The 25621-nt window shown below is 48.4% G+C and overlaps 43 non-coding genes across 43 annotated transcripts; 22 read left to right on the top strand and 21 right to left on the bottom strand.

The window, feature by feature from the left end:
- Positions 1–426: 426 nt before the first annotated feature.
- Positions 427–498, top strand: Trnaq-uug (transfer RNA glutamine (anticodon UUG)). Its single transcript has one exon. It is a non-coding gene; the product is annotated as a tRNA-Gln (tRNA).
- Positions 499–1005: 507 nt separating this feature from the next.
- Trnap-ugg (transfer RNA proline (anticodon UGG)) lies at positions 1006–1077 on the bottom strand. The gene has a single exon. It is a non-coding gene; the product is annotated as a tRNA-Pro (tRNA).
- A 557-nt stretch (positions 1078–1634) lies between these two features.
- On the top strand, positions 1635–1706 carry Trnaq-uug (transfer RNA glutamine (anticodon UUG)). The gene has a single exon. It is a non-coding gene; the product is annotated as a tRNA-Gln (tRNA).
- A 479-nt stretch (positions 1707–2185) lies between these two features.
- Positions 2186–2257, bottom strand: Trnap-ugg (transfer RNA proline (anticodon UGG)). The gene has a single exon. It is a non-coding gene; the product is annotated as a tRNA-Pro (tRNA).
- Positions 2258–2814: 557 nt separating this feature from the next.
- On the top strand, positions 2815–2886 carry Trnaq-uug (transfer RNA glutamine (anticodon UUG)). The gene has a single exon. It is a non-coding gene; the product is annotated as a tRNA-Gln (tRNA).
- Positions 2887–3365: 479 nt separating this feature from the next.
- On the bottom strand, positions 3366–3437 carry Trnap-ugg (transfer RNA proline (anticodon UGG)). Its single transcript has one exon. It is a non-coding gene; the product is annotated as a tRNA-Pro (tRNA).
- Positions 3438–3994: 557 nt separating this feature from the next.
- Positions 3995–4066, top strand: Trnaq-uug (transfer RNA glutamine (anticodon UUG)). Its single transcript has one exon. It is a non-coding gene; the product is annotated as a tRNA-Gln (tRNA).
- Positions 4067–4545: 479 nt separating this feature from the next.
- Positions 4546–4617, bottom strand: Trnap-ugg (transfer RNA proline (anticodon UGG)). Its single transcript has one exon. It is a non-coding gene; the product is annotated as a tRNA-Pro (tRNA).
- Positions 4618–5174: 557 nt separating this feature from the next.
- On the top strand, positions 5175–5246 carry Trnaq-uug (transfer RNA glutamine (anticodon UUG)). Its single transcript has one exon. It is a non-coding gene; the product is annotated as a tRNA-Gln (tRNA).
- A 507-nt stretch (positions 5247–5753) lies between these two features.
- On the bottom strand, positions 5754–5825 carry Trnap-ugg (transfer RNA proline (anticodon UGG)). Its single transcript has one exon. It is a non-coding gene; the product is annotated as a tRNA-Pro (tRNA).
- Positions 5826–6382: 557 nt separating this feature from the next.
- On the top strand, positions 6383–6454 carry Trnaq-uug (transfer RNA glutamine (anticodon UUG)). Its single transcript has one exon. It is a non-coding gene; the product is annotated as a tRNA-Gln (tRNA).
- A 479-nt stretch (positions 6455–6933) lies between these two features.
- Positions 6934–7005, bottom strand: Trnap-ugg (transfer RNA proline (anticodon UGG)). Its single transcript has one exon. It is a non-coding gene; the product is annotated as a tRNA-Pro (tRNA).
- Positions 7006–7562: 557 nt separating this feature from the next.
- Trnaq-uug (transfer RNA glutamine (anticodon UUG)) lies at positions 7563–7634 on the top strand. The gene has a single exon. It is a non-coding gene; the product is annotated as a tRNA-Gln (tRNA).
- Positions 7635–8113: 479 nt separating this feature from the next.
- Trnap-ugg (transfer RNA proline (anticodon UGG)) lies at positions 8114–8185 on the bottom strand. Its single transcript has one exon. It is a non-coding gene; the product is annotated as a tRNA-Pro (tRNA).
- A 557-nt stretch (positions 8186–8742) lies between these two features.
- On the top strand, positions 8743–8814 carry Trnaq-uug (transfer RNA glutamine (anticodon UUG)). Its single transcript has one exon. It is a non-coding gene; the product is annotated as a tRNA-Gln (tRNA).
- Positions 8815–9293: 479 nt separating this feature from the next.
- Trnap-ugg (transfer RNA proline (anticodon UGG)) lies at positions 9294–9365 on the bottom strand. Its single transcript has one exon. It is a non-coding gene; the product is annotated as a tRNA-Pro (tRNA).
- A 557-nt stretch (positions 9366–9922) lies between these two features.
- On the top strand, positions 9923–9994 carry Trnaq-uug (transfer RNA glutamine (anticodon UUG)). The gene has a single exon. It is a non-coding gene; the product is annotated as a tRNA-Gln (tRNA).
- Positions 9995–10501: 507 nt separating this feature from the next.
- Positions 10502–10573, bottom strand: Trnap-ugg (transfer RNA proline (anticodon UGG)). Its single transcript has one exon. It is a non-coding gene; the product is annotated as a tRNA-Pro (tRNA).
- A 557-nt stretch (positions 10574–11130) lies between these two features.
- On the top strand, positions 11131–11202 carry Trnaq-uug (transfer RNA glutamine (anticodon UUG)). The gene has a single exon. It is a non-coding gene; the product is annotated as a tRNA-Gln (tRNA).
- Positions 11203–11681: 479 nt separating this feature from the next.
- On the bottom strand, positions 11682–11753 carry Trnap-ugg (transfer RNA proline (anticodon UGG)). The gene has a single exon. It is a non-coding gene; the product is annotated as a tRNA-Pro (tRNA).
- Positions 11754–12310: 557 nt separating this feature from the next.
- On the top strand, positions 12311–12382 carry Trnaq-uug (transfer RNA glutamine (anticodon UUG)). The gene has a single exon. It is a non-coding gene; the product is annotated as a tRNA-Gln (tRNA).
- A 479-nt stretch (positions 12383–12861) lies between these two features.
- On the bottom strand, positions 12862–12933 carry Trnap-ugg (transfer RNA proline (anticodon UGG)). The gene has a single exon. It is a non-coding gene; the product is annotated as a tRNA-Pro (tRNA).
- A 557-nt stretch (positions 12934–13490) lies between these two features.
- On the top strand, positions 13491–13562 carry Trnaq-uug (transfer RNA glutamine (anticodon UUG)). Its single transcript has one exon. It is a non-coding gene; the product is annotated as a tRNA-Gln (tRNA).
- A 479-nt stretch (positions 13563–14041) lies between these two features.
- Trnap-ugg (transfer RNA proline (anticodon UGG)) lies at positions 14042–14113 on the bottom strand. Its single transcript has one exon. It is a non-coding gene; the product is annotated as a tRNA-Pro (tRNA).
- Positions 14114–14664: 551 nt separating this feature from the next.
- Positions 14665–14736, top strand: Trnaq-uug (transfer RNA glutamine (anticodon UUG)). The gene has a single exon. It is a non-coding gene; the product is annotated as a tRNA-Gln (tRNA).
- A 507-nt stretch (positions 14737–15243) lies between these two features.
- Positions 15244–15315, bottom strand: Trnap-ugg (transfer RNA proline (anticodon UGG)). The gene has a single exon. It is a non-coding gene; the product is annotated as a tRNA-Pro (tRNA).
- Positions 15316–15872: 557 nt separating this feature from the next.
- On the top strand, positions 15873–15944 carry Trnaq-uug (transfer RNA glutamine (anticodon UUG)). Its single transcript has one exon. It is a non-coding gene; the product is annotated as a tRNA-Gln (tRNA).
- A 479-nt stretch (positions 15945–16423) lies between these two features.
- Positions 16424–16495, bottom strand: Trnap-ugg (transfer RNA proline (anticodon UGG)). Its single transcript has one exon. It is a non-coding gene; the product is annotated as a tRNA-Pro (tRNA).
- Positions 16496–17052: 557 nt separating this feature from the next.
- On the top strand, positions 17053–17124 carry Trnaq-uug (transfer RNA glutamine (anticodon UUG)). The gene has a single exon. It is a non-coding gene; the product is annotated as a tRNA-Gln (tRNA).
- A 479-nt stretch (positions 17125–17603) lies between these two features.
- On the bottom strand, positions 17604–17675 carry Trnap-ugg (transfer RNA proline (anticodon UGG)). Its single transcript has one exon. It is a non-coding gene; the product is annotated as a tRNA-Pro (tRNA).
- A 557-nt stretch (positions 17676–18232) lies between these two features.
- Trnaq-uug (transfer RNA glutamine (anticodon UUG)) lies at positions 18233–18304 on the top strand. Its single transcript has one exon. It is a non-coding gene; the product is annotated as a tRNA-Gln (tRNA).
- Positions 18305–18783: 479 nt separating this feature from the next.
- On the bottom strand, positions 18784–18855 carry Trnap-ugg (transfer RNA proline (anticodon UGG)). The gene has a single exon. It is a non-coding gene; the product is annotated as a tRNA-Pro (tRNA).
- A 557-nt stretch (positions 18856–19412) lies between these two features.
- Positions 19413–19484, top strand: Trnaq-uug (transfer RNA glutamine (anticodon UUG)). The gene has a single exon. It is a non-coding gene; the product is annotated as a tRNA-Gln (tRNA).
- A 479-nt stretch (positions 19485–19963) lies between these two features.
- Positions 19964–20035, bottom strand: Trnap-ugg (transfer RNA proline (anticodon UGG)). Its single transcript has one exon. It is a non-coding gene; the product is annotated as a tRNA-Pro (tRNA).
- Positions 20036–20592: 557 nt separating this feature from the next.
- On the top strand, positions 20593–20664 carry Trnaq-uug (transfer RNA glutamine (anticodon UUG)). The gene has a single exon. It is a non-coding gene; the product is annotated as a tRNA-Gln (tRNA).
- A 479-nt stretch (positions 20665–21143) lies between these two features.
- Trnap-ugg (transfer RNA proline (anticodon UGG)) lies at positions 21144–21215 on the bottom strand. Its single transcript has one exon. It is a non-coding gene; the product is annotated as a tRNA-Pro (tRNA).
- Positions 21216–21772: 557 nt separating this feature from the next.
- Trnaq-uug (transfer RNA glutamine (anticodon UUG)) lies at positions 21773–21844 on the top strand. The gene has a single exon. It is a non-coding gene; the product is annotated as a tRNA-Gln (tRNA).
- Positions 21845–22323: 479 nt separating this feature from the next.
- Positions 22324–22395, bottom strand: Trnap-ugg (transfer RNA proline (anticodon UGG)). Its single transcript has one exon. It is a non-coding gene; the product is annotated as a tRNA-Pro (tRNA).
- A 557-nt stretch (positions 22396–22952) lies between these two features.
- Positions 22953–23024, top strand: Trnaq-uug (transfer RNA glutamine (anticodon UUG)). The gene has a single exon. It is a non-coding gene; the product is annotated as a tRNA-Gln (tRNA).
- A 479-nt stretch (positions 23025–23503) lies between these two features.
- Positions 23504–23575, bottom strand: Trnap-ugg (transfer RNA proline (anticodon UGG)). The gene has a single exon. It is a non-coding gene; the product is annotated as a tRNA-Pro (tRNA).
- Positions 23576–24132: 557 nt separating this feature from the next.
- On the top strand, positions 24133–24204 carry Trnaq-uug (transfer RNA glutamine (anticodon UUG)). The gene has a single exon. It is a non-coding gene; the product is annotated as a tRNA-Gln (tRNA).
- A 479-nt stretch (positions 24205–24683) lies between these two features.
- Positions 24684–24755, bottom strand: Trnap-ugg (transfer RNA proline (anticodon UGG)). Its single transcript has one exon. It is a non-coding gene; the product is annotated as a tRNA-Pro (tRNA).
- A 557-nt stretch (positions 24756–25312) lies between these two features.
- On the top strand, positions 25313–25384 carry Trnaq-uug (transfer RNA glutamine (anticodon UUG)). Its single transcript has one exon. It is a non-coding gene; the product is annotated as a tRNA-Gln (tRNA).
- Positions 25385–25621: the final 237 nt, after the last annotated feature.

The raw sequence follows: 25621 nt of genomic DNA, 5'->3' as shown, positions 1-25621 counted from the left end.
CACCAGTGTATGTGAATGCTGAAACAGCTGCTTGAGTTGTGTGACAGAATTTCGACCGTGTGAAGTGCAAATGTTATCGTGTCACGCACTATCCGCCCACTACGTAGCGTTCTGTGTCAGCACGCAGTTTTCGACGGTACTCTGTGTCCATAGCTGTTTTCATAGCTAGGCTGCTTCCAGCACAAAGCATCCACCATACGAAAGTGGCTGTTCGGCGATTTTGGTTACCTGAGCCTTCGACATCACTTCATGTACGAATACTGGCAAGAATTCTCGCTACATTCGAAGGTGCTCCTTCCACTTCCAGCCTACTTGGTTGGTTCATTTGCCACGCAAACACTTCCTGAGTACGCTACATGTAATAACATCGCATCTTATCTGCTTAATTACATGATGCTACTGAATTTAAGACCGCTGCAGGCATCCGGTTCCATGGTGTAATGGTTAGCACTCTGGACTTTGAATCCAGCGATCCGAGTTCGAGTCTCGGTGGAACCTGGCGCTGTGTTTTGCGATCGTTTCTAGAAATGAGTACGAGCCGGTAGTTGGAATTGTATATGCAGAATTTTAGCTACGATCATGTAATGCAAATTGTTAATTGCAGTCCACACGTGAATGGGGAACGCTGCAAATGCTTATGCTTTTGCTACTAGGATTAATAACGGGTCGTAAGGGGTTCAACTGCGAGAAGACGACCTCAGCTGTTTCTCCCAGCAGGAAAGACATCTCTCCCTTTTGTGTGCTGCATGCGCATGCATTTAACAAACTTGCATGCGATGTACTAGTTCCTGGGAAACTAATAGAATCGTTGTACGTGCCAGTCTTTACGTATAGATATAAGTAAGCGAAGACGGCTTAATCCTGGCACGTAGATTGCTTTCCGCAAGACGCACCTGAGAGTCTGATGGGCCGGTGGCCCGACATGCAGTTTGTCCTGTTGCATGGCTTACTTTCAGAGAATCGCAAGTTTATCGTAGTGCTTGGTTGTCGCGAAAGTGAAAAGTAGGGCCTGTCCGGGATTTGAACCCGGGACCTCCTGCACCCAAAGCAGGAATCATACCCCTAGACCAACAGGCCGCACATGGAAGCAGGTCTGCACCCCGCCACCTACTGAGGTCTTGCCGCACTTGCTAGTTGCAGCATCCGATCTGGACCATATTCTCAAAGAGGTTTCTTAATCCGGCACCTACAACATGCGCTGTGCTGAACACCAGTGTATGTGAATGCTGAAACAGCTGCTTGAGTTGTGTGACAGAATTTCGACCGTGTGAAGTGCAAATGTTATCGTGTCACGCACTATCCGCCCACTACGTAGCGTTCTGTGTCAGCACGCAGTTTTCGACGGTACTCTGTGTCCATAGCTGTTTTCATAGCTAGGCTGCTTCCAGCACAAAGCATCCACCATACGAAAGTGGCTGTTCGGCGATTTTGGTTACCTGAGCCTTCGACATCACTTCATGTACGAATACTGGCAAGAATTCTCGCTACATTCGAAGGTGCTCCTTCCACTTCCAGCCTACTTGGTTGGTTCATTTGCCACGCAAACACTTCCTGAGGACGCTACATGTAATAACATCGCATCTTATCTGCTTAATTACATGATGCTACTGAATTTAAGACCGCTGCAGGCATCCGGTTCCATGGTGTAATGGTTAGCACTCTGGACTTTGAATCCAGCGATCCCAGTTCGAGTCTCGGTGGAACCTGGCGCTGTGTTTTGCGATCGTTTCTAGAAATGAGTACGAGCCGGTAGTTGGAGTTGTATATGCAATTGGTAATTGCAGTCCACACGTGAATGGGGAACGCTGCAAATGCTTATGATTTTGCTAATAGGATTAATAACGGGACGTAAGGGGATCAACTGCGAGAAGACGACCTCAGCTGTTTCTCCCAGCAAGAAAGACATCTCACCCTTTTGTGTGCTGCATGCGCATGCATTTAACAAACTTGCATGCGAAGTACTAGTTCCTGGGAAACTAATAGAATCGTTGTACGTGCCAGTCTTTACGTATATGTATAAGTAAGCGAAGACGGCTTAATCCTGACAGGTAGATTGCTTTCCACAAGACGCACCTGAGGGTCTGATGGGCCGGTGGCACGACATGCAGTTTGTCCTGTTGCATGGCTTACTTTCAGAGAATCGCAAGTTTATCGTAGTGCTTGGTTGTCGCGAAAGTGAAAAGTAGAGCCTGTCCGGGATTTGAATCCGGGACCTCCTGCACCCAAAGCAGGAATCATACCCCTAGACCAACAGGCCGCACATGGAAGCAGGTCTGCACCCCGCCACCTACTGAGGTCTTGCCGCACTTGCTAGTTGCAGCATCCGATCTGGACCATATTCTCAAAGAGGTTTCTTAATCCGGCACCTACAACATGCGCTGTGCTGAACACCAGTGTATGTGAATGCTGAAACAGCTGCTTGAGTTGTGTGACAGAATTTCGACCGTGTGAAGTGCAAATGTTATCGTGTCACGCACTATCCGCCCACTACGTAGCGTTCTGTGTCAGCACGCAGTTTTCGACGGTACTCTGTGTCCATAGCTGTTTTCATAGCTAGGCTGCTTCCAGCACAAAGCATCCACCATACGAAAGTGGCTGTTCGGCGATTTTGGTTACCTGAGCCTTCGACATCACTTCATGTACGAATACTGGCAAGAATTCTCGCTACATTCGAAGGTGCTCCTTCCACTTCCAGCCTACTTGGTTGGTTCATTTGCCACGCAAACACTTCCTGAGGACGCTACATGTAATAACATCGCATCTTATCTGCTTAATTACATGATGCTACTGAATTTAAGACCGCTGCAGGCATCCGGTTCCATGGTGTAATGGTTAGCACTCTGGACTTTGAATCCAGCGATCCGAGTTCGAGTCTCGGTGGAACCTGGCGCTGTGTTTTGCGATCGTTTCTAGAAATGATTACGAGCCGGTAGTTGGAGTTGTATATGCAATTGGTAATTGCAGTCCACACGTGAATGGGGAACGCTGCAAATGCTTATGATTTTGCTACTAGGATTAATAACGGGACGTAAGGGGATCAACTGCGAGAAGACGACCTCAGCTGTTTCTCCCAGCAGGAAAGACATCTCTCCCTTTTGTGTGCTGCATGCGCATGCATTTAACAAACTTGCATGCGATGTACTAGTTCCTGGGAAACTAATAGAATCGTTGTACGTGCCAGTCTTTACGTATAGATATAAGTAAGCGAAGACGGCTTAATCCTGGCACGTAGATTGCTTTCCGCAAGACGCACCTGAGAGTCTGATGGGCCGGTGGCCCGACATGCAGTTTGTCCTGTTGCATGGCTTACTTTCAGAGAATCGCAAGTTTATCGTAGTGCTTGGTTGTCGCGAAAGTGAAAAGTAGAGCCTGTCCGGGATTTGAACCCGGGACCTCCTGCACCCAAAGCAGGAATCATACCCCTAGACCAACAGGCCGCACATGGAAGCAGGTCTGCACCCCGCCACCTACTGAGGTCTTGCCGCACTTGCTAGTTGCAGCATCCGATCTGGACCATATTCTCAAATAGGTTTCTTAATCCGGCACCTACAACATGCGCTGTGCTGAACACCAGTGTATGTGAATGCTGAAACAGCTGCTTGAGTTGTGTGACAGAATTTCGACCGTGTGAAGTGCAAATGTTATCGTGTCACGCACTATCCGCCCACTACGTAGCGTTCTGTGTCAGCACGCAGTTTTCGACGGTACTCTGTGTCCATAGCTGTTTTCATAGCTAGGCTGCTTCCAGCACAAAGCATCCACCATACGAAAGTGGCTGTTCGGGGATTTTGGTTACCTGAGCCTTCGACATCACTTCATGTACGAATACTGGCAAGAATTCTCGCTACATTCGAAGGTGCTCCTTCCACTTCCAGCCTACTTGGTTGGTTCATTTGCCACGCAAACACTTCCTGAGGACGCTACATGTAATAACATCGCATCTTATCTGCTTAATTACATGATGCTACTGAATTTAAGACCGCTGCAGGCATCCGGTTCCATGGTGTAATGGTTAGCACTCTGGACTTTGAATCCAGCGATCCGAGTTCGAGTCTCGGTGGAACCTGGCGCTGTGTTTTGCGATCGTTTCTAGAAATGAGTACGAGCCGGTAGTTGGAGTTGTATATGCAATTGGTAATTGCAGTCCACACGTGAATGGGGAACGCTGCAAATGCTTATGATTTTGCTAATAGGATTAATAACGGGACGTAAGGGGATCAACTGCGAGAAGACGACCTCAGCTGTTTCTCCCAGCAAGAAAGACATCTCACCCTTTTGTGTGCTGCATGCGCATGCATTTAACAAACTTGCATGCGAAGTACTAGTTCCTGGGAAACTAATAGAATCGTTGTACGTGCCAGTCTTTACGTATAGGTATAAGTAAGCGAAGACGGCTTAATCCTGACAGGTAGATTGCTTTCCACAAGACGCACCTGAGGGTCTGATGGGCCGGTGGCACGACATGCAGTTTGTCCTGTTGCATGGCTTACTTTCAGAGAATCGCAAGTTTATCGTAGTGCTTGGTTGTCGCGAAAGTGAAAAGTAGAGCCTGTCCGGGATTTGAATCCGGGACCTCCTGCACCCAAAGCAGGAATCATACCCCTAGACCAACAGGCCGCACATGGAAGCAGGTCTGCACCCCGCCACCTACTGAGGTCTTGCCGCACTTGCTAGTTGCAGCATCCGATCTGGACCATATTCTCAAAGAGGTTTCTTAATCCGGCACCTACAACATGCGCTGTGCTGAACACCAGTGTATGTGAATGCTGAAACAGCTGCTTGAGTTGTGTGACAGAATTTCGACCGTGTGAAGTGCAAATGTTATCGTGTCACGCACTATCCGCCCACTACGTAGCGTTCTGTGTCAGCACGCAGTTTTCGACGGTACTCTGTGTCCATAGCTGTTTTCATAGCTAGGCTGCTTCCAGCACAAAGCATCCACCATACGAAAGTGGCTGTTCGGCGATTTTGGTTACCTGAGCCTTCGACATCACTTCATGTACGAATACTGGCAAGAATTCTCGCTACATTCGAAGGTGCTCCTTCCACTTCCAGCCTACTTGGTTGGTTCATTTGCCACGCAAACACTTCCTGAGGACGCTACATGTAATAACATCGCATCTTATCTGCTTAATTACATGATGCTACTGAATTTAAGACCGCTGCAGGCATCCGGTTCCATGGTGTAATGGTTAGCACTCTGGACTTTGAATCCAGCGATCCGAGTTCGAGTCTCGGTGGAACCTGGCGCTGTGTTTTGCGATCGTTTCTAGAAATGAGTACGAGCCGGTAGTTGGAATTGTATATGCAGAATTTTAGCTACGATCATGTAATGCAAATTGTTAATTGCAGTCCACACGTGAATGGGGAACGCTGCAAATGCTTATGCTTTTGCTACTAGGATTAATAACGGGTCGTAAGGGGTTCAACTGCGAGAAGACGACCTCAGCTGTTTCTCCCAGCAGGAAAGACATCTCTCCCTTTTGTGTGCTGCATGCGCATGCATTTAACAAACTTGCATGCGATGTACTAGTTCCTGGGAAACTAATAGAATCGTTGTACGTGCCAGTCTTTACGTATAGATATAAGTAAGCGAAGACGGCTTAATCCTGGCACGTAGATTGCTTTCCGCAAGACGCACCTGAGAGTCTGATGGGCCGGTGGCCCGACATGCAGTTTGTCCTGTTGCATGGCTTACTTTCAGAGAATCGCAAGTTTATCGTAGTGCTTGGTTGTCGCGAAAGTGAAAAGTAGGGCCTGTCCGGGATTTGAACCCGGGACCTCCTGCACCCAAAGCAGGAATCATACCCCTAGACCAACAGGCCGCACATGGAAGCAGGTCTGCACCCCGCCACCTACTGAGGTCTTGCCGCACTTGCTAGTTGCAGCATCCGATCTGGACCATATTCTCAAAGAGGTTTCTTAATCCGGCACCTACAACATGCGCTGTGCTGAACACCAGTGTATGTGAATGCTGAAACAGCTGCTTGAGTTGTGTGACAGAATTTCGACCGTGTGAAGTGCAAATGTTATCGTGTCACGCACTATCCGCCCACTACGTAGCGTTCTGTGTCAGCACGCAGTTTTCGACGGTACTCTGTGTCCATAGCTGTTTTCATAGCTAGGCTGCTTCCAGCACAAAGCATCCACCATACGAAAGTGGCTGTTCGGCGATTTTGGTTACCTGAGCCTTCGACATCACTTCATGTACGAATACTGGCAAGAATTCTCGCTACATTCGAAGGTGCTCCTTCCACTTCCAGCCTACTTGGTTGGTTCATTTGCCACGCAAACACTTCCTGAGGACGCTACATGTAATAACATCGCATCTTATCTGCTTAATTACATGATGCTACTGAATTTAAGACCGCTGCAGGCATCCGGTTCCATGGTGTAATGGTTAGCACTCTGGACTTTGAATCCAGCGATCCCAGTTCGAGTCTCGGTGGAACCTGGCGCTGTGTTTTGCGATCGTTTCTAGAAATGAGTACGAGCCGGTAGTTGGAGTTGTATATGCAATTGGTAATTGCAGTCCACACGTGAATGGGGAACGCTGCAAATGCTTATGATTTTGCTAATAGGATTAATAACGGGACGTAAGGGGATCAACTGCGAGAAGACGACCTCAGCTGTTTCTCCCAGCAAGAAAGACATCTCACCCTTTTGTGTGCTGCATGCGCATGCATTTAACAAACTTGCATGCGAAGTACTAGTTCCTGGGAAACTAATAGAATCGTTGTACGTGCCAGTCTTTACGTATATGTATAAGTAAGCGAAGACGGCTTAATCCTGACAGGTAGATTGCTTTCCACAAGACGCACCTGAGGGTCTGATGGGCCGGTGGCACGACATGCAGTTTGTCCTGTTGCATGGCTTACTTTCAGAGAATCGCAAGTTTATCGTAGTGCTTGGTTGTCGCGAAAGTGAAAAGTAGAGCCTGTCCGGGATTTGAATCCGGGACCTCCTGCACCCAAAGCAGGAATCATACCCCTAGACCAACAGGCCGCACATGGAAGCAGGTCTGCACCCCGCCACCTACTGAGGTCTTGCCGCACTTGCTAGTTGCAGCATCCGATCTGGACCATATTCTCAAAGAGGTTTCTTAATCCGGCACCTACAACATGCGCTGTGCTGAACACCAGTGTATGTGAATGCTGAAACAGCTGCTTGAGTTGTGTGACAGAATTTCGACCGTGTGAAGTGCAAATGTTATCGTGTCACGCACTATCCGCCCACTACGTAGCGTTCTGTGTCAGCACGCAGTTTTCGACGGTACTCTGTGTCCATAGCTGTTTTCATAGCTAGGCTGCTTCCAGCACAAAGCATCCACCATACGAAAGTGGCTGTTCGGCGATTTTGGTTACCTGAGCCTTCGACATCACTTCATGTACGAATACTGGCAAGAATTCTCGCTACATTCGAAGGTGCTCCTTCCACTTCCAGCCTACTTGGTTGGTTCATTTGCCACGCAAACACTTCCTGAGGACGCTACATGTAATAACATCGCATCTTATCTGCTTAATTACATGATGCTACTGAATTTAAGACCGCTGCAGGCATCCGGTTCCATGGTGTAATGGTTAGCACTCTGGACTTTGAATCCAGCGATCCGAGTTCGAGTCTCGGTGGAACCTGGCGCTGTGTTTTGCGATCGTTTCTAGAAATGATTACGAGCCGGTAGTTGGAGTTGTATATGCAATTGGTAATTGCAGTCCACACGTGAATGGGGAACGCTGCAAATGCTTATGATTTTGCTACTAGGATTAATAACGGGACGTAAGGGGATCAACTGCGAGAAGACGACCTCAGCTGTTTCTCCCAGCAGGAAAGACATCTCTCCCTTTTGTGTGCTGCATGCGCATGCATTTAACAAACTTGCATGCGATGTACTAGTTCCTGGGAAACTAATAGAATCGTTGTACGTGCCAGTCTTTACGTATAGATATAAGTAAGCGAAGACGGCTTAATCCTGGCACGTAGATTGCTTTCCGCAAGACGCACCTGAGAGTCTGATGGGCCGGTGGCCCGACATGCAGTTTGTCCTGTTGCATGGCTTACTTTCAGAGAATCGCAAGTTTATCGTAGTGCTTGGTTGTCGCGAAAGTGAAAAGTAGAGCCTGTCCGGGATTTGAACCCGGGACCTCCTGCACCCAAAGCAGGAATCATACCCCTAGACCAACAGGCCGCACATGGAAGCAGGTCTGCACCCCGCCACCTACTGAGGTCTTGCCGCACTTGCTAGTTGCAGCATCCGATCTGGACCATATTCTCAAATAGGTTTCTTAATCCGGCACCTACAACATGCGCTGTGCTGAACACCAGTGTATGTGAATGCTGAAACAGCTGCTTGAGTTGTGTGACAGAATTTCGACCGTGTGAAGTGCAAATGTTATCGTGTCACGCACTATCCGCCCACTACGTAGCGTTCTGTGTCAGCACGCAGTTTTCGACGGTACTCTGTGTCCATAGCTGTTTTCATAGCTAGGCTGCTTCCAGCACAAAGCATCCACCATACGAAAGTGGCTGTTCGGGGATTTTGGTTACCTGAGCCTTCGACATCACTTCATGTACGAATACTGGCAAGAATTCTCGCTACATTCGAAGGTGCTCCTTCCACTTCCAGCCTACTTGGTTGGTTCATTTGCCACGCAAACACTTCCTGAGGACGCTACATGTAATAACATCGCATCTTATCTGCTTAATTACATGATGCTACTGAATTTAAGACCGCTGCAGGCATCCGGTTCCATGGTGTAATGGTTAGCACTCTGGACTTTGAATCCAGCGATCCGAGTTCGAGTCTCGGTGGAACCTGGCGCTGTGTTTTGCGATCGTTTCTAGAAATGAGTACGAGCCGGTAGTTGGAGTTGTATATGCAATTGGTAATTGCAGTCCACACGTGAATGGGGAACGCTGCAAATGCTTATGATTTTGCTAATAGGATTAATAACGGGACGTAAGGGGATCAACTGCGAGAAGACGACCTCAGCTGTTTCTCCCAGCAAGAAAGACATCTCACCCTTTTGTGTGCTGCATGCGCATGCATTTAACAAACTTGCATGCGAAGTACTAGTTCCTGGGAAACTAATAGAATCGTTGTACGTGCCAGTCTTTACGTATAGGTATAAGTAAGCGAAGACGGCTTAATCCTGACAGGTAGATTGCTTTCCACAAGACGCACCTGAGGGTCTGATGGGCCGGTGGCACGACATGCAGTTTGTCCTGTTGCATGGCTTACTTTCAGAGAATCGCAAGTTTATCGTAGTGCTTGGTTGTCGCGAAAGTGAAAAGTAGAGCCTGTCCGGGATTTGAATCCGGGACCTCCTGCACCCAAAGCAGGAATCATACCCCTAGACCAACAGGCCGCACATGGAAGCAGGTCTGCACCCCGCCACCTACTGAGGTCTTGCCGCACTTGCTAGTTGCAGCATCCGATCTGGACCATATTCTCAAAGAGGTTTCTTAATCCGGCACCTACAACATGCGCTGTGCTGAACACCAGTGTATGTGAATGCTGAAACAGCTGCTTGAGTTGTGTGACAGAATTTCGACCGTGTGAAGTGCAAATGTTATCGTGTCACGCACTATCCGCCCACTACGTAGCGTTCTGTGTCAGCACGCAGTTTTCGACGGTACTCTGTGTCCATAGCTGTTTTCATAGCTAGGCTGCTTCCAGCACAAAGCATCCACCATACGAAAGTGGCTGTTCGGCGATTTTGGTTACCTGAGCCTTCGACATCACTTCATGTACGAATACTGGCAAGAATTCTCGCTACATTCGAAGGTGCTCCTTCCACTTCCAGCCTACTTGGTTGGTTCATTTGCCACGCAAACACTTCCTGAGGACGCTACATGTAATAACATCGCATCTTATCTGCTTAATTACATGATGCTACTGAATTTAAGACCGCTGCAGGCATCCGGTTCCATGGTGTAATGGTTAGCACTCTGGACTTTGAATCCAGCGATCCGAGTTCGAGTCTCGGTGGAACCTGGCGCTGTGTTTTGCGATCGTTTCTAGAAATGAGTACGAGCCGGTAGTTGGAATTGTATATGCAGAATTTTAGCTACGATCATGTAATGCAAATTGTTAATTGCAGTCCACACGTGAATGGGGAACGCTGCAAATGCTTATGCTTTTGCTACTAGGATTAATAACGGGTCGTAAGGGGTTCAACTGCGAGAAGACGACCTCAGCTGTTTCTCCCAGCAGGAAAGACATCTCTCCCTTTTGTGTGCTGCATGCGCATGCATTTAACAAACTTGCATGCGATGTACTAGTTCCTGGGAAACTAATAGAATCGTTGTACGTGCCAGTCTTTACGTATAGATATAAGTAAGCGAAGACGGCTTAATCCTGGCACGTAGATTGCTTTCCGCAAGACGCACCTGAGAGTCTGATGGGCCGGTGGCCCGACATGCAGTTTGTCCTGTTGCATGGCTTACTTTCAGAGAATCGCAAGTTTATCGTAGTGCTTGGTTGTCGCGAAAGTGAAAAGTAGGGCCTGTCCGGGATTTGAACCCGGGACCTCCTGCACCCAAAGCAGGAATCATACCCCTAGACCAACAGGCCGCACATGGAAGCAGGTCTGCACCCCGCCACCTACTGAGGTCTTGCCGCACTTGCTAGTTGCAGCATCCGATCTGGACCATATTCTCAAAGAGGTTTCTTAATCCGGCACCTACAACATGCGCTGTGCTGAACACCAGTGTATGTGAATGCTGAAACAGCTGCTTGAGTTGTGTGACAGAATTTCGACCGTGTGAAGTGCAAATGTTATCGTGTCACGCACTATCCGCCCACTACGTAGCGTTCTGTGTCAGCACGCAGTTTTCGACGGTACTCTGTGTCCATAGCTGTTTTCATAGCTAGGCTGCTTCCAGCACAAAGCATCCACCATACGAAAGTGGCTGTTCGGCGATTTTGGTTACCTGAGCCTTCGACATCACTTCATGTACGAATACTGGCAAGAATTCTCGCTACATTCGAAGGTGCTCCTTCCACTTCCAGCCTACTTGGTTGGTTCATTTGCCACGCAAACACTTCCTGAGGACGCTACATGTAATAACATCGCATCTTATCTGCTTAATTACATGATGCTACTGAATTTAAGACCGCTGCAGGCATCCGGTTCCATGGTGTAATGGTTAGCACTCTGGACTTTGAATCCAGCGATCCGAGTTCGAGTCTCGGTGGAACCTGGCGCTGTGTTTTGCGATCGTTTCTAGAAATGAGTACGAGCCGGTAGTTGGAGTTGTATATGCAATTGGTAATTGCAGTCCACACGTGAATGGGGAACGCTGCAAATGCTTATGATTTTGCTAATAGGATTAATAACGGGACGTAAGGGGATCAACTGCGAGAAGACGACCTCAGCTGTTTCTCCCAGCAAGAAAGACATCTCACCCTTTTGTGTGCTGCATGCGCATGCATTTAACAAACTTGCATGCGAAGTACTAGTTCCTGGGAAACTAATAGAATCGTTGTACGTGCCAGTCTTTACGTATAGGTATAAGTAAGCGAAGACGGCTTAATCCTGACAGGTAGATTGCTTTCCACAAGACGCACCTGAGGGTCTGATGGGCCGGTGGCACGACATGCAGTTTGTCCTGTTGCATGGCTTACTTTCAGAGAATCGCAAGTTTATCGTAGTGCTTGGTTGTCGCGAAAGTGAAAAGTAGAGCCTGTCCGGGATTTGAATCCGGGACCTCCTGCACCCAAAGCAGGAATCATACCCCTAGACCAACAGGCCGCACATGGAAGCAGGTCTGCACCCCGCCACCTACTGAGGTCTTGCCGCACTTGCTAGTTGCAGCATCCGATCTGGACCATATTCTCAAAGAGGTTTCTTAATCCGGCACCTACAACATGCGCTGTGCTGAACACCAGTGTATGTGAATGCTGAAACAGCTGCTTGAGTTGTGTGACAGAATTTCGACCGTGTGAAGTGCAAATGTTATCGTGTCACGCACTATCCGCCCACTACGTAGCGTTCTGTGTCAGCACGCAGTTTTCGACGGTACTCTGTGTCCATAGCTGTTTTCATAGCTAGGCTGCTTCCAGCACAAAGCATCCACCATACGAAAGTGGCTGTTCGGCGATTTTGGTTACCTGAGCCTTCGACATCACTTCATGTACGAATACTGGCAAGAATTCTCGCTACATTCGAAGGTGCTCCTTCCACTTCCAGCCTACTTGGTTGGTTCATTTGCCACGCAAACACTTCCTGAGGACGCTACATGTAATAACATCGCATCTTATCTGCTTAATTACATGATGCTACTGAATTTAAGACCGCTGCAGGCATCCGGTTCCATGGTGTAATGGTTAGCACTCTGGACTTTGAATCCAGCGATCCGAGTTCGAGTCTCGGTGGAACCTGGCGCTGTGTTTTGCGATCGTTTCTAGAAATGAGTACGAGCCGGTAGTTGGAGTTGTATATGCAATTGGTAATTGCAGTCCACACGTGAATGGGGAACGCTGCAAATGCTTATGATTTTGCTACTAGGATTAATAACGGGACGTAAGGGGATCAACTGCGAGAAGACGACCTCAGCTGTTTCTCCCAGCAGGAAAGACATCTCTCCCTTTTGTGTGCTGCATGCGCATGCATTTAACAAACTTGCATGCGATGTACTAGTTCCTGGGAAACTAATAGAATCGTTGTACGTGCCAGTCTTTACGTATAGATATAAGTAAGCGAAGACGGCTTAATCCTGGCACGTAGATTGCTTTCCGCAAGACGCACCTGAGAGTCTGATGGGCCGGTGGCCCGACATGCAGTTTGTCCTGTTGCATGGCTTACTTTCAGAGAATCGCAAGTTTATCGTAGTGCTTGGTTGTCGCGAAAGTGAAAAGTAGAGCCTGTCCGGGATTTGAACCCGGGACCTCCTGCACCCAAAGCAGGAATCATACCCCTAGACCAACAGGCCGCACATGGAAGCAGGTCTGCACCCCGCCACCTACTGAGGTCTTGCCGCACTTGCTAGTTGCAGCATCCGATCTGGACCATATTCTCAAATAGGTTTCTTAATCCGGCACCTACAACATGCGCTGTGCTGAACACCAGTGTATGTGAATGCTGAAACAGCTGCTTGAGTTGTGTGACAGAATTTCGACCGTGTGAAGTGCAAATGTTATCGTGTCACGCACTATCCGCCCACTACGTAGCGTTCTGTGTCAGCACGCAGTTTTCGACGGTACTCTGTGTCCATAGCTGTTTTCATAGCTAGGCTGCTTCCAGCACAAAGCATCCACCATACGAAAGTGGCTGTTCGGGGATTTTGGTTACCTGAGCCTTCGACATCACTTCATGTACGAATACTGGCAAGAATTCTCGCTACATTCGAAGGTGCTCCTTCCACTTCCAGCCTACTTGGTTGGTTCATTTGCCACGCAAACACTTCCTGAGGACGCTACATGTAATAACATCGCATCTTATCTGCTTAATTACATGATGCTACTGAATTTAAGACCGCTGCAGGCATCCGGTTCCATGGTGTAATGGTTAGCACTCTGGACTTTGAATCCAGCGATCCGAGTTCGAGTCTCGGTGGAACCTGGCGCTGTGTTTTGCGATCGTTTCTAGAAATGAGTACGAGCCGGTAGTTGGAGTTGTATATGCAATTGGTAATTGCAGTCCACACGTGAATGGGGAACGCTGCAAATGCTTATGATTTTGCTAATAGGATTAATAACGGGACGTAAGGGGATCAACTGCGAGAAGACGACCTCAGCTGTTTCTCCCAGCAAGAAAGACATCTCACCCTTTTGTGTGCTGCATGCGCATGCATTTAACAAACTTGCATGCGAAGTACTAGTTCCTGGGAAACTAATAGAATCGTTGTACGTGCCAGTCTTTACGTATAGGTATAAGTAAGCGAAGACGGCTTAATCCTGACAGGTAGATTGCTTTCCACAAGACGCACCTGAGGGTCTGATGGGCCGGTGGCACGACATGCAGTTTGTCCTGTTGCATGGCTTACTTTCAGAGAATCGCAAGTTTATCGTAGTGCTGGGTTGTCGCGAAAGTGAAAAGTAGAGCCTGTCCGGGATTTGAATCCGGGACCTCCTGCACCCAAAGCAGGAATCATACCCCTAGACCAACAGGCCGCACATGGAAGCAGGTCTGCACCCCGCCACCTACTGAGGTCTTGCCGCACTTGCTAGTTGCAGCATCCGATCTGGACCATATTCTCAAAGAGGTTTCTTAATCCGGCACCTACAACATGCGCTGTGCTGAACACCAGTGTATGTGAATGCTGAAACAGCTGCTTGAGTTGTGTGACAGAATTTCGACCGTGTGAAGTGCAAATGTTATCGTGTCACGCACTATCCGCCCACTACGTAGCGTTCTGTGTCAGCACGCAGTTTTCGACGGTACTCTGTGTCCATAGCTGTTTTCATAGCTAGGCTGCTTCCAGCACAAAGCATCCACCATACGAAAGTGGCTGTTCGGCGATTTTGGTTACCTGAGCCTTCGACATCACTTCATGTACGAATACTGGCAAGAATTCTCGCTACATTCGAAGGTGCTCCTTCCAGCCTACTTGGTTGGTTCATTTGCCACGCAAACACTTCCTGAGGACGCTACATGTAATAACATCGCATCTTATCTGCTTAATTACATGATGCTACTGAATTTAAGACCGCTGCAGGCATCCGGTTCCATGGTGTAATGGTTAGCACTCTGGACTTTGAATCCAGCGATCCGAGTTCGAGTCTCGGTGGAACCTGGCGCTGTGTTTTGCGATCGTTTCTAGAAATGAGTACGAGCCGGTAGTTGGAATTGTATATGCAGAATTTTAGCTACGATCATGTAATGCAAATTGTTAATTGCAGTCCACACGTGAATGGGGAACGCTGCAAATGCTTATGCTTTTGCTACTAGGATTAATAACGGGTCGTAAGGGGTTCAACTGCGAGAAGACGACCTCAGCTGTTTCTCCCAGCAGGAAAGACATCTCTCCCTTTTGTGTGCTGCATGCGCATGCATTTAACAAACTTGCATGCGATGTACTAGTTCCTGGGAAACTAATAGAATCGTTGTACGTGCCAGTCTTTACGTATAGATATAAGTAAGCGAAGACGGCTTAATCCTGGCACGTAGATTGCTTTCCGCAAGACGCACCTGAGAGTCTGATGGGCCGGTGGCCCGACATGCAGTTTGTCCTGTTGCATGGCTTACTTTCAGAGAATCGCAAGTTTATCGTAGTGCTTGGTTGTCGCGAAAGTGAAAAGTAGGGCCTGTCCGGGATTTGAACCCGGGACCTCCTGCACCCAAAGCAGGAATCATACCCCTAGACCAACAGGCCGCACATGGAAGCAGGTCTGCACCCCGCCACCTACTGAGGTCTTGCCGCACTTGCTAGTTGCAGCATCCGATCTGGACCATATTCTCAAAGAGGTTTCTTAATCCGGCACCTACAACATGCGCTGTGCTGAACACCAGTGTATGTGAATGCTGAAACAGCTGCTTGAGTTGTGTGACAGAATTTCGACCGTGTGAAGTGCAAATGTTATCGTGTCACGCACTATCCGCCCACTACGTAGCGTTCTGTGTCAGCACGCAGTTTTCGACGGTACTCTGTGTCCATAGCTGTTTTCATAGCTAGGCTGCTTCCAGCACAAAGCATCCACCATACGAAAGTGGCTGTTCGGCGATTTTGGTTACCTGAGCCTTCGACATCACTTCATGTACGAATACTGGCAAGAATTCTCGCTACATTCGAAGGTGCTCCTTCCACTTCCAGCCTACTTGGTTGGTTCATTTGCCACGCAAACACTTCCTGAGTACGCTACATGTAATAACATCGCATTTTATCTGCTTAATTACATGATGCTACTGAATTTAAGACCGCTGCAGGCATCCGGTTCCATGGTGTAATGGTTAGCACTCTGGACTTTGAATCCAGCGATCCGAGTTCGAGTCTCGGTGGAACCTGGCGCTGTGTTTTGCGATCGTTTCTAGAAATGAGTACGAGCCGGTAGTTGGAGTTGTATATGCAATTGGTAATTGCAGTCCACACGTGAATGGGGAACGCTGCAAATGCTTATGATTTTGCTAATAGGATTAATAACGGGACGTAAGGGGATCAACTGCGAGAAGACGACCTCAGCTGTTTCTCCCAGCAAGAAAGACATCTCACCCTTTTGTGTGCTGCATGCGCATGCATTTAACAAACTTGCATGCGAAGTACTAGTTCCTGGGAAACTAATAGAATCGTTGTACGTGCCAGTCTTTACGTATAGGTATAAGTAAGCGAAGACGGCTTAATCCTGACAGGTAGATTGCTTTCCACAAGACGCACCTGAGGGTCTGATGGGCCGGTGGCACGACATGCAGTTTGTCCTGTTGCATGGCTTACTTTCAGAGAATCGCAAGTTTATCGTAGTGCTTGGTTGTCGCGAAAGTGAAAAGTAGAGCCTGTCCGGGATTTGAATCCGGGACCTCCTGCACCCAAAGCAGGAATCATACCCCTAGACCAACAGGCCGCACATGGAAGCAGGTCTGCACCCCGCCACCTACTGAGGTCTTGCCGCACTTGCTAGTTGCAGCATCCGATCTGGACCATATTCTCAAAGAGGTTTCTTAATCCGGCACCTACAACATGCGCTGTGCTGAACACCAGTGTATGTGAATGCTGAAACAGCTGCTTGAGTTGTGTGACAGAATTTCGACCGTGTGAAGTGCAAATGTTATCGTGTCACGCACTATCCGCCCACTACGTAGCGTTCTGTGTCAGCACGCAGTTTTCGACGGTACTCTGTGTCCATAGCTGTTTTCATAGCTAGGCTGCTTCCAGCACAAAGCATCCACCATACGAAAGTGGCTGTTCGGCGATTTTGGTTACCTGAGCCTTCGACATCACTTCATGTACGAATACTGGCAAGAATTCTCGCTACATTCGAAGGTGCTCCTTCCACTTCCAGCCTACTTGGTTGGTTCATTTGCCACGCAAACACTTCCTGAGTACGCTACATGTAATAACATCGCATCTTATCTGCTTAATTACATGATGCTACTGAATTTAAGACCGCTGCAGGCATCCGGTTCCATGGTGTAATGGTTAGCACTCTGGACTTTGAATCCAGCGATCCGAGTTCGAGTCTCGGTGGAACCTGGCGCTGTGTTTTGCGATCGTTTCTAGAAATGAGTACGAGCCGGTAGTTGGAGTTGTATATGCAATTGGTAATTGCAGTCCACACGTGAATGGGGAACGCTGCAAATGCTTATGATTTTGCTACTAGGATTAATAACGGGACGTAAGGGGATCAACTGCGAGAAGACGACCTCAGCTGTTTCTCCCAGCAGGAAAGACATCTCTCCCTTTTGTGTGCTGCATGCGCATGCATTTAACAAACTTGCATGCGATGTACTAGTTCCTGGGAAACTAATAGAATCGTTGTACGTGCCAGTCTTTACGTATAGATATAAGTAAGCGAAGACGGCTTAATCCTGGCACGTAGATTGCTTTCCGCAAGACGCACCTGAGAGTCTGATGGGCCGGTGGCCCGACATGCAGTTTGTCCTGTTGCATGGCTTACTTTCAGAGAATCGCAAGTTTATCGTAGTGCTTGGTTGTCGCGAAAGTGAAAAGTAGGGCCTGTCCGGGATTTGAACCCGGGACCTCCTGCACCCAAAGCAGGAATCATACCCCTAGACCAACAGGCCGCACATGGAAGCAGGTCTGCACCCCGCCACCTACTGAGGTCTTGCCGCACTTGCTAGTTGCAGCATCCGATCTGGACCATATTCTCAAATAGGTTTCTTAATCCGGCACCTACAACATGCGCTGTGCTGAACACCAGTGTATGTGAATGCTGAAACAGCTGCTTGAGTTGTGTGACAGAATTTCGACCGTGTGAAGTGCAAATGTTATCGTGTCACGCACTATCCGCCCACTACGTAGCGTTCTGTGTCAGCACGCAGTTTTCGACGGTACTCTGTGTCCATAGCTGTTTTCATAGCTAGGCTGCTTCCAGCACAAAGCATCCACCATACGAAAGTGGCTGTTCGGGGATTTTGGTTACCTGAGCCTTCGACATCACTTCATGTACGAATACTGGCAAGAATTCTCGCTACATTCGAAGGTGCTCCTTCCACTTCCAGCCTACTTGGTTGGTTCATTTGCCACGCAAACACTTCCTGAGGACGCTACATGTAATAACATCGCATCTTATCTGCTTAATTACATGATGCTACTGAATTTAAGACCGTTGCAGGCATCCGGTTCCATGGTGTAATGGTTAGCACTCTGGACATTGAATCCAGCGATCCGAGTTCGAGTCTCGGTGGAACCTGGCGCTGTGTTTTGCGATCGTTTCTAGAAATGAGTACGAGCCGGTAGTTGGAGTTGTATATGCAATTGGTAATTGCAGTCCACACGTGAATGGGGAACGCTGCAAATGCTTATGATTTTGCTAATAGGATTAATAACGGGACGTAAGGGGATCAACTGCGAGAAGACGACCTCAGCTGTTTCTCCCAGCAGGAAAGACATCTCTCCCTTTTGTGTGCTGCATGCGCATGCATTTAACAAACTTGCATGCGATGTACTAGTTCCTGGGAAACTAATAGAATCGTTGTACGTGCCAGTCTTTACGTATAGATATAAGTAAGCGAAGACGGCTTAATCCTGGCACGTAGATTGCTTTCCGCAAGACGCACCTGAGAGTCTGATGGGCCGGTGGCCCGACATGCAGTTTGTCCTGTTGCATGGCTTACTTTCAGAGAATCGCAAGTTTATCGTAGTGCTTGGTTGTCGCGAAAGTGAAAAGTAGGGCCTGTCCGGGATTTGAACCCGGGACCTCCTGCACCCAAAGCAGGAATCATACCCCTAGACCAACAGGCCGCACATGGAAGCAGGTCTGCACCCCGCCACCTACTGAGGTCTTGCCGCACTTGCTAGTTGCAGCATCCGATCTGGACCATATTCTCAAAGAGGTTTCTTAATCCGGCACCTACAACATGCGCTGTGCTGAACACCAGTGTATGTGAATGCTGAAACAGCTGCTTGAGTTGTGTGACAGAATTTCGACCGTGTGAAGTGCAAATGTTATCGTGTCACGCACTATCCGCCCACTACGTAGCGTTCTGTGTCAGCACGCAGTTTTCGACGGTACTCTGTGTCCATAGCTGTTTTCATAGCTAGGCTGCTTCCAGCACAAAGCATCCACCATACGAAAGTGGCTGTTCGGCGATTTTGGTTACCTGAGCCTTCGACATCACTTCATGTACGAATACTGGCAAGAATTCTCGCTACATTCGAAGGTGCTCCTTCCACTTCCAGCCTACTTGGTTGGTTCATTTGCCACGCAAACACTTCCTGAGGACGCTACATGTAATAACATCGCATCTTATCTGCTTAATTACATGATGCTACTGAATTTAAGACCGCTGCAGGCATCCGGTTCCATGGTGTAATGGTTAGCACTCTGGACTTTGAATCCAGCGATCCGAGTTCGAGTCTCGGTGGAACCTGGCGCTGTGTTTTGCGATCGTTTCTAGAAATGAGTACGAGCCGGTAGTTGGAGTTGTATATGCAATTGGTAATTGCAGTCCACACGTGAATGGGGAACGCTGCAAATGCTTATGATTTTGCTAATAGGATTAATAACGGGACGTAAGGGGATCAACTGCGAGAAGACGACCTCAGCTGTTTCTCCCAGCAAGAAAGACATCTCACCCTTTTGTGTGCTGCATGCGCATGCATTTAACAAACTTGCATGCGAAGTACTAGTTCCTGGGAAACTAATAGAATCGTTGTACGTGCCAGTCTTTACGTATAGGTATAAGTAAGCGAAGACGGCTTAATCCTGACAGGTAGATTGCTTTCCACAAGACGCACCTGAGGGTCTGATGGGCCGGTGGCACGACATGCAGTTTGTCCTGTTGCATGGCTTACTTTCAGAGAATCGCAAGTTTATCGTAGTGCTTGGTTGTCGCGAAAGTGAAAAGTAGAGCCTGTCCGGGATTTGAATCCGGGACCTCCTGCACCCAAAGCAGGAATCATACCCCTAGACCAACAGGCCGCACATGGAAGCAGGTCTGCACCCCGCCACCTACTGAGGTCTTGCCGCACTTGCTAGTTGCAGCATCCGATCTGGACCATATTCTCAAAGAGGTTTCTTAATCCGGCACCTACAACATGCGCTGTGCTGAACACCAGTGTATGTGAATGCTGAAACAGCTGCTTGAGTTGTGTGACAGAATTTCGACCGTGTGAAGTGCAAATGTTATCGTGTCACGCACTATCCGCCCACTACGTAGCGTTCTGTGTCAGCACGCAGTTTTCGACGGTACTCTGTGTCCATAGCTGTTTTCATAGCTAGGCTGCTTCCAGCACAAAGCATCCACCATACGAAAGTGGCTGTTCGGCGATTTTGGTTACCTGAGCCTTCGACATCACTTCATGTACGAATACTGGCAAGAATTCTCGCTACATTCGAAGGTGCTCCTTCCACTTCCAGCCTACTTGGTTGGTTCATTTGCCACGCAAACACTTCCTGAGGACGCTACATGTAATAACATCGCATCTTATCTGCTTAATTACATGATGCTACTGAATTTAAGACCGCTGCAGGCATCCGGTTCCATGGTGTAATGGTTAGCACTCTGGACTTTGAATCCAGCGATCCGAGTTCGAGTCTCGGTGGAACCTGGCGCTGTGTTTTGCGATCGTTTCTAGAAATGAGTACGAGCCGGTAGTTGGAGTTGTATATGCAATTGGTAATTGCAGTCCACACGTGAATGGGGAACGCTGCAAATGCTTATGATTTTGCTAATAGGATTAATAACGGGACGTAAGGGGATCAACTGCGAGAAGACGACCTCAGCTGTTTCTCCCAGCAAGAAAGACATCTCACCCTTTTGTGTGCTGCATGCGCATGCATTTAACAAACTTGCATGCGAAGTACTAGTTCCTGGGAAACTAATAGAATCGTTGTACGTGCCAGTCTTTACGTATAGATATAAGTAAGCGAAGACGGCTTAATCCTGGCACGTAGATTGCTTTCCGCAAGACGCACCTGAGGGTCTGATGGGCCGGTGGCCCGACATGCAGTTTGTCCTGTTGCATGGCTTACTTTCAGAGAATCGCAAGTTTATCGTAGTGCTTGGTTGTCGCGAAAGTGAAAAGTAGGGCCTGTCCGGGATTTGAACCCGGGACCTCCTGCACCCAAAGCAGGAATCATACCCCTAGACCAACAGGCCGCACATGGAAGCAGGTCTGCACCCCGCCACCTACTGAGGTCTTGCCGCACTTGCTAGTTGCAGCATCCGATCTGGACCATATTCTCAAAGAGGTTTCTTAATCCGGCACCTACAACATGCGCTGTGCTGAACACCAGTGTATGTGAATGCTGAAACAGCTGCTTGAGTTGTGTGACAGAATTTCGACCGTGTGAAGTGCAAATGTTATCGTGTCACGCACTATCCGCCCACTACGTAGCGTTCTGTGTCAGCACGCAGTTTTCGACGGTACTCTGTGTCCATAGCTGTTTTCATAGCTAGGCTGCTTCCAGCACAAAGCATCCACCATACGAAAGTGGCTGTTCGGGGATTTTGGTTACCTGAGCCTTCGACATCACTTCATGTACGAATACTGGCAAGAATTCTCGCTACATTCGAAGGTGCTCCTTCCACTTCCAGCCTACTTGGTTGGTTCATTTGCCACGCAAACACTTCCTGAGGACGCTACATGTAATAACATCGCATCTTATCTGCTTAATTACATGATGCTACTGAATTTAAGACCGCTGCAGGCATCCGGTTCCATGGTGTAATGGTTAGCACTCTGGACTTTGAATCCAGCGATCCGAGTTCGAGTCTCGGTGGAACCTGGCGCTGTGTTTTGCGATCGTTTCTAGAAATGAGTACGAGCCGGTAGTTGGAGTTGTATATGCAATTGGTAATTGCAGTCCACACGTGAATGGGGAACGCTGCAAATGCTTATGATTTTGCTAATAGGATTAATAACGGGACGTAAGGGGATCAACTGCGAGAAGACGACCTCAGCTGTTTCTCCCAGCAAGAAAGACATCTCACCCTTTTGTGTGCTGCATGCGCATGCATTTAACAAACTTGCATGCGAAGTACTAGTTCCTGGGAAACTAATAGAATCGTTGTACGTGCCAGTCTTTACGTATAGATATAAGTAAGCGAAGACGGCTTAATCCTGGCACGTAGATTGCTTTCCGCAAGACGCACCTGAGGGTCTGATGGGCCGGTGGCCCGACATGCAGTTTGTCCTGTTGCATGGCTTACTTTCAGAGAATCGCAAGTTTATCGTAGTGCTTGGTTGTCGCGAAAGTGAAAAGTAGGGCCTGTCCGGGATTTGAACCCGGGACCTCCTGCACCCAAAGCAGGAATCATACCCCTAGACCAACAGGCCGCACATGGAAGCAGGTCTGCACCCCGCCACCTACTGAGGTCTTGCCGCACTTGCTAGTTGCAGCATCCGATCTGGACCATATTCTCAAAGAGGTTTCTTAATCCGGCACCTACAACATGCGCTGTGCTGAACACCAGTGTATGTGAATGCTGAAACAGCTGCTTGAGTTGTGTGACAGAATTTCGACCGTGTGAAGTGCAAATGTTATCGTGTCACGCACTATCCGCCCACTACGTAGCGTTCTGTGTCAGCACGCAGTTTTCGACGGTACTCTGTGTCCATAGCTGTTTTCATAGCTAGGCTGCTTCCAGCACAAAGCATCCACCATACGAAAGTGGCTGTTCGGGGATTTTGGTTACCTGAGCCTTCGACATCACTTCATGTACGAATACTGGCAAGAATTCTCGCTACATTCGAAGGTGCTCCTTCCACTTCCAGCCTACTTGGTTGGTTCATTTGCCACGCAAACACTTCCTGAGGACGCTACATGTAATAACATCGCATCTTATCTGCTTAATTACATGATGCTACTGAATTTAAGACCGCTGCAGGCATCCGGTTCCATGGTGTAATGGTTAGCACTCTGGACTTTGAATCCAGCGATCCGAGTTCGAGTCTCGGTGGAACCTGGCGCTGTGTTTTGCGATCGTTTCTAGAAATGAGTACGAGCCGGTAGTTGGAGTTGTATATGCAATTGGTAATTGCAGTCCACACGTGAATGGGGAACGCTGCAAATGCTTATGATTTTGCTAATAGGATTAATAACGGGACGTAAGGGGATCAACTGCGAGAAGACGACCTCAGCTGTTTCTCCCAGCAAGAAAGACATCTCACCCTTTTGTGTGCTGCATGCGCATGCATTTAACAAACTTGCATGCGAAGTACTAGTTCCTGGGAAACTAATAGAATCGTTGTACGTGCCAGTCTTTACGTATAGGTATAAGTAAGCGAAGACGGCTTAATCCTGACAGGTAGATTGCTTTCCACAAGACGCACCTGAGGGTCTGATGGGCCGGTGGCACGACATGCAGTTTGTCCTGTTGCATGGCTTACTTTCAGAGAATCGCAAGTTTATCGTAGTGCTTGGTTGTCGCGAAAGTGAAAAGTAGAGCCTGTCCGGGATTTGAATCCGGGACCTCCTGCACCCAAAGCAGGAATCATACCCCTAGACCAACAGGCCGCACATGGAAGCAGGTCTGCACCCCGCCACCTACTGAGGTCTTGCCGCACTTGCTAGTTGCAGCATCCGATCTGGACCATATTCTCAAAGAGGTTTCTTAATCCGGCACCTACAACATGCGCTGTGCTGAACACCAGTGTATGTGAATGCTGAAACAGCTGCTTGAGTTGTGTGACAGAATTTCGACCGTGTGAAGTGCAAATGTTATCGTGTCACGCACTATCCGCCCACTACGTAGCGTTCTGTGTCAGCACGCAGTTTTCGACGGTACTCTGTGTCCATAGCTGTTTTCATAGCTAGGCTGCTTCCAGCACAAAGCATCCACCATACGAAAGTGGCTGTTCGGCGATTTTGGTTACCTGAGCCTTCGACATCACTTCATGTACGAATACTGGCAAGAATTCTCGCTACATTCGAAGGTGCTCCTTCCACTTCCAGCCTACTTGGTTGGTTCATTTGCCACGCAAACACTTCCTGAGGACGCTACATGTAATAACATCGCATCTTATCTGCTTAATTACATGATGCTACTGAATTTAAGACCGCTGCAGGCATCCGGTTCCATGGTGTAATGGTTAGCACTCTGGACTTTGAATCCAGCGATCCGAGTTCGAGTCTCGGTGGAACCTGGCGCTGTGTTTTGCGATCGTTTCTAGAAATGAGTACGAGCCGGTAGTTGGAGTTGTATATGCAATTGGTAATTGCAGTCCACACGTGAATGGGGAACGCTGCAAATGCTTATGATTTTGCTACTAGGATTAATAACGGGACGTAAGGGGATCAACTGCGAGAAGACGACCTCAGCTGTTTCTCCCAGCAGGAAAGACATCTCTCCCTTTTGTGTGCTGCATGCGCATGCATTTAACAAACTTGCATGCGATGTACTAGTTCCTGGGAAACTAATAGAATCGTTGTACGTGCCAGTCTTTACGTATAGATATAAGTAAGCGAAGACGGCTTAATCCTGGCACGTAGATTGCTTTCCGCAAGACGCACCTGAGAGTCTGATGGGCCGGTGGCCCGACATGCAGTTTGTCCTGTTGCATGGCTTACTTTCAGAGAATCGCAAGTTGATCGTAGTGCTTGGTTGTCGCGAAAGTGAAAAGTAGGGCCTGTCCGGGATTTGAACCCGGGACCTCCTGCACCCAAAGCAGGAATCATACCCCTAGACCAACAGGCCGCACATGAAAGCAGGTCTGCACCCCGCCACCTACTGAGGTCTTGCCGCACTTGCTAGTTGCAGCATCCGATCTGGACCATATTCTCAAAGAGGTTTCTTAATCCGGCACCTACAACATGCGCTGTGCTGAACACCAGTGTATGTGAATGCTGAAACAGCTGCTTGAGTTGTGTGACAGAATTTCGACCGTGTGAAGTGCAAATGTTATCGTGTCACGCACTATCCGCCCACTACGTAGCGTTCTGTGTCAGCACGCAGTTTTCGACGGTACTCTGTGTCCATAGCTGTTTTCATAGCTAGGCTGCTTCCAGCACAAAGCATCCACCATACGAAAGTGGCTGTTCGGCGATTTTGGTTACCTGAGCCTTCGACATCACTTCATGTACGAATACTGGCAAGAATTCTCGCTACATTCGAAGGTGCTCCTTCCACTTCCAGCCTACTTGGTTGGTTCATTTGCCACGCAAACACTTCCTGAGGACGCTACATGTAATAACATCGCATCTTATCTGCTTAATTACATGATGCTACTGAATTTAAGACCGCTGCAGGCATCCGGTTCCATGGTGTAATGGTTAGCACTCTGGACTTTGAATCCAGCGATCCGAGTTCGAGTCTCGGTGGAACCTGGCGCTGTGTTTTGCGATCGTTTCTAGAAATGAGTACGAGCCGGTAGTTGGAGTTGTATATGCAATTGGTAATTGCAGTCCACACGTGAATGGGGAACGCTGCAAATGCTTATGATTTTGCTACTAGGATTAATAACGGGACGTAAGGGGATCAACTGCGAGAAGACGACCTCAGCTGTTTCTCCCAGCAGGAAAGACATCTCTCCCTTTTGTGTGCTGCATGCGCATGCATTTAAC

This window comes from Schistocerca nitens, chromosome 2 (genome assembly GCF_023898315.1).
Source record: "Schistocerca nitens isolate TAMUIC-IGC-003100 chromosome 2, iqSchNite1.1, whole genome shotgun sequence".
In the NCBI taxonomy this organism is placed as follows: domain Eukaryota; kingdom Metazoa; phylum Arthropoda; class Insecta; order Orthoptera; family Acrididae; genus Schistocerca; species Schistocerca nitens.
This window is presented reverse-complemented; position numbering and strand designations above follow the sequence as displayed.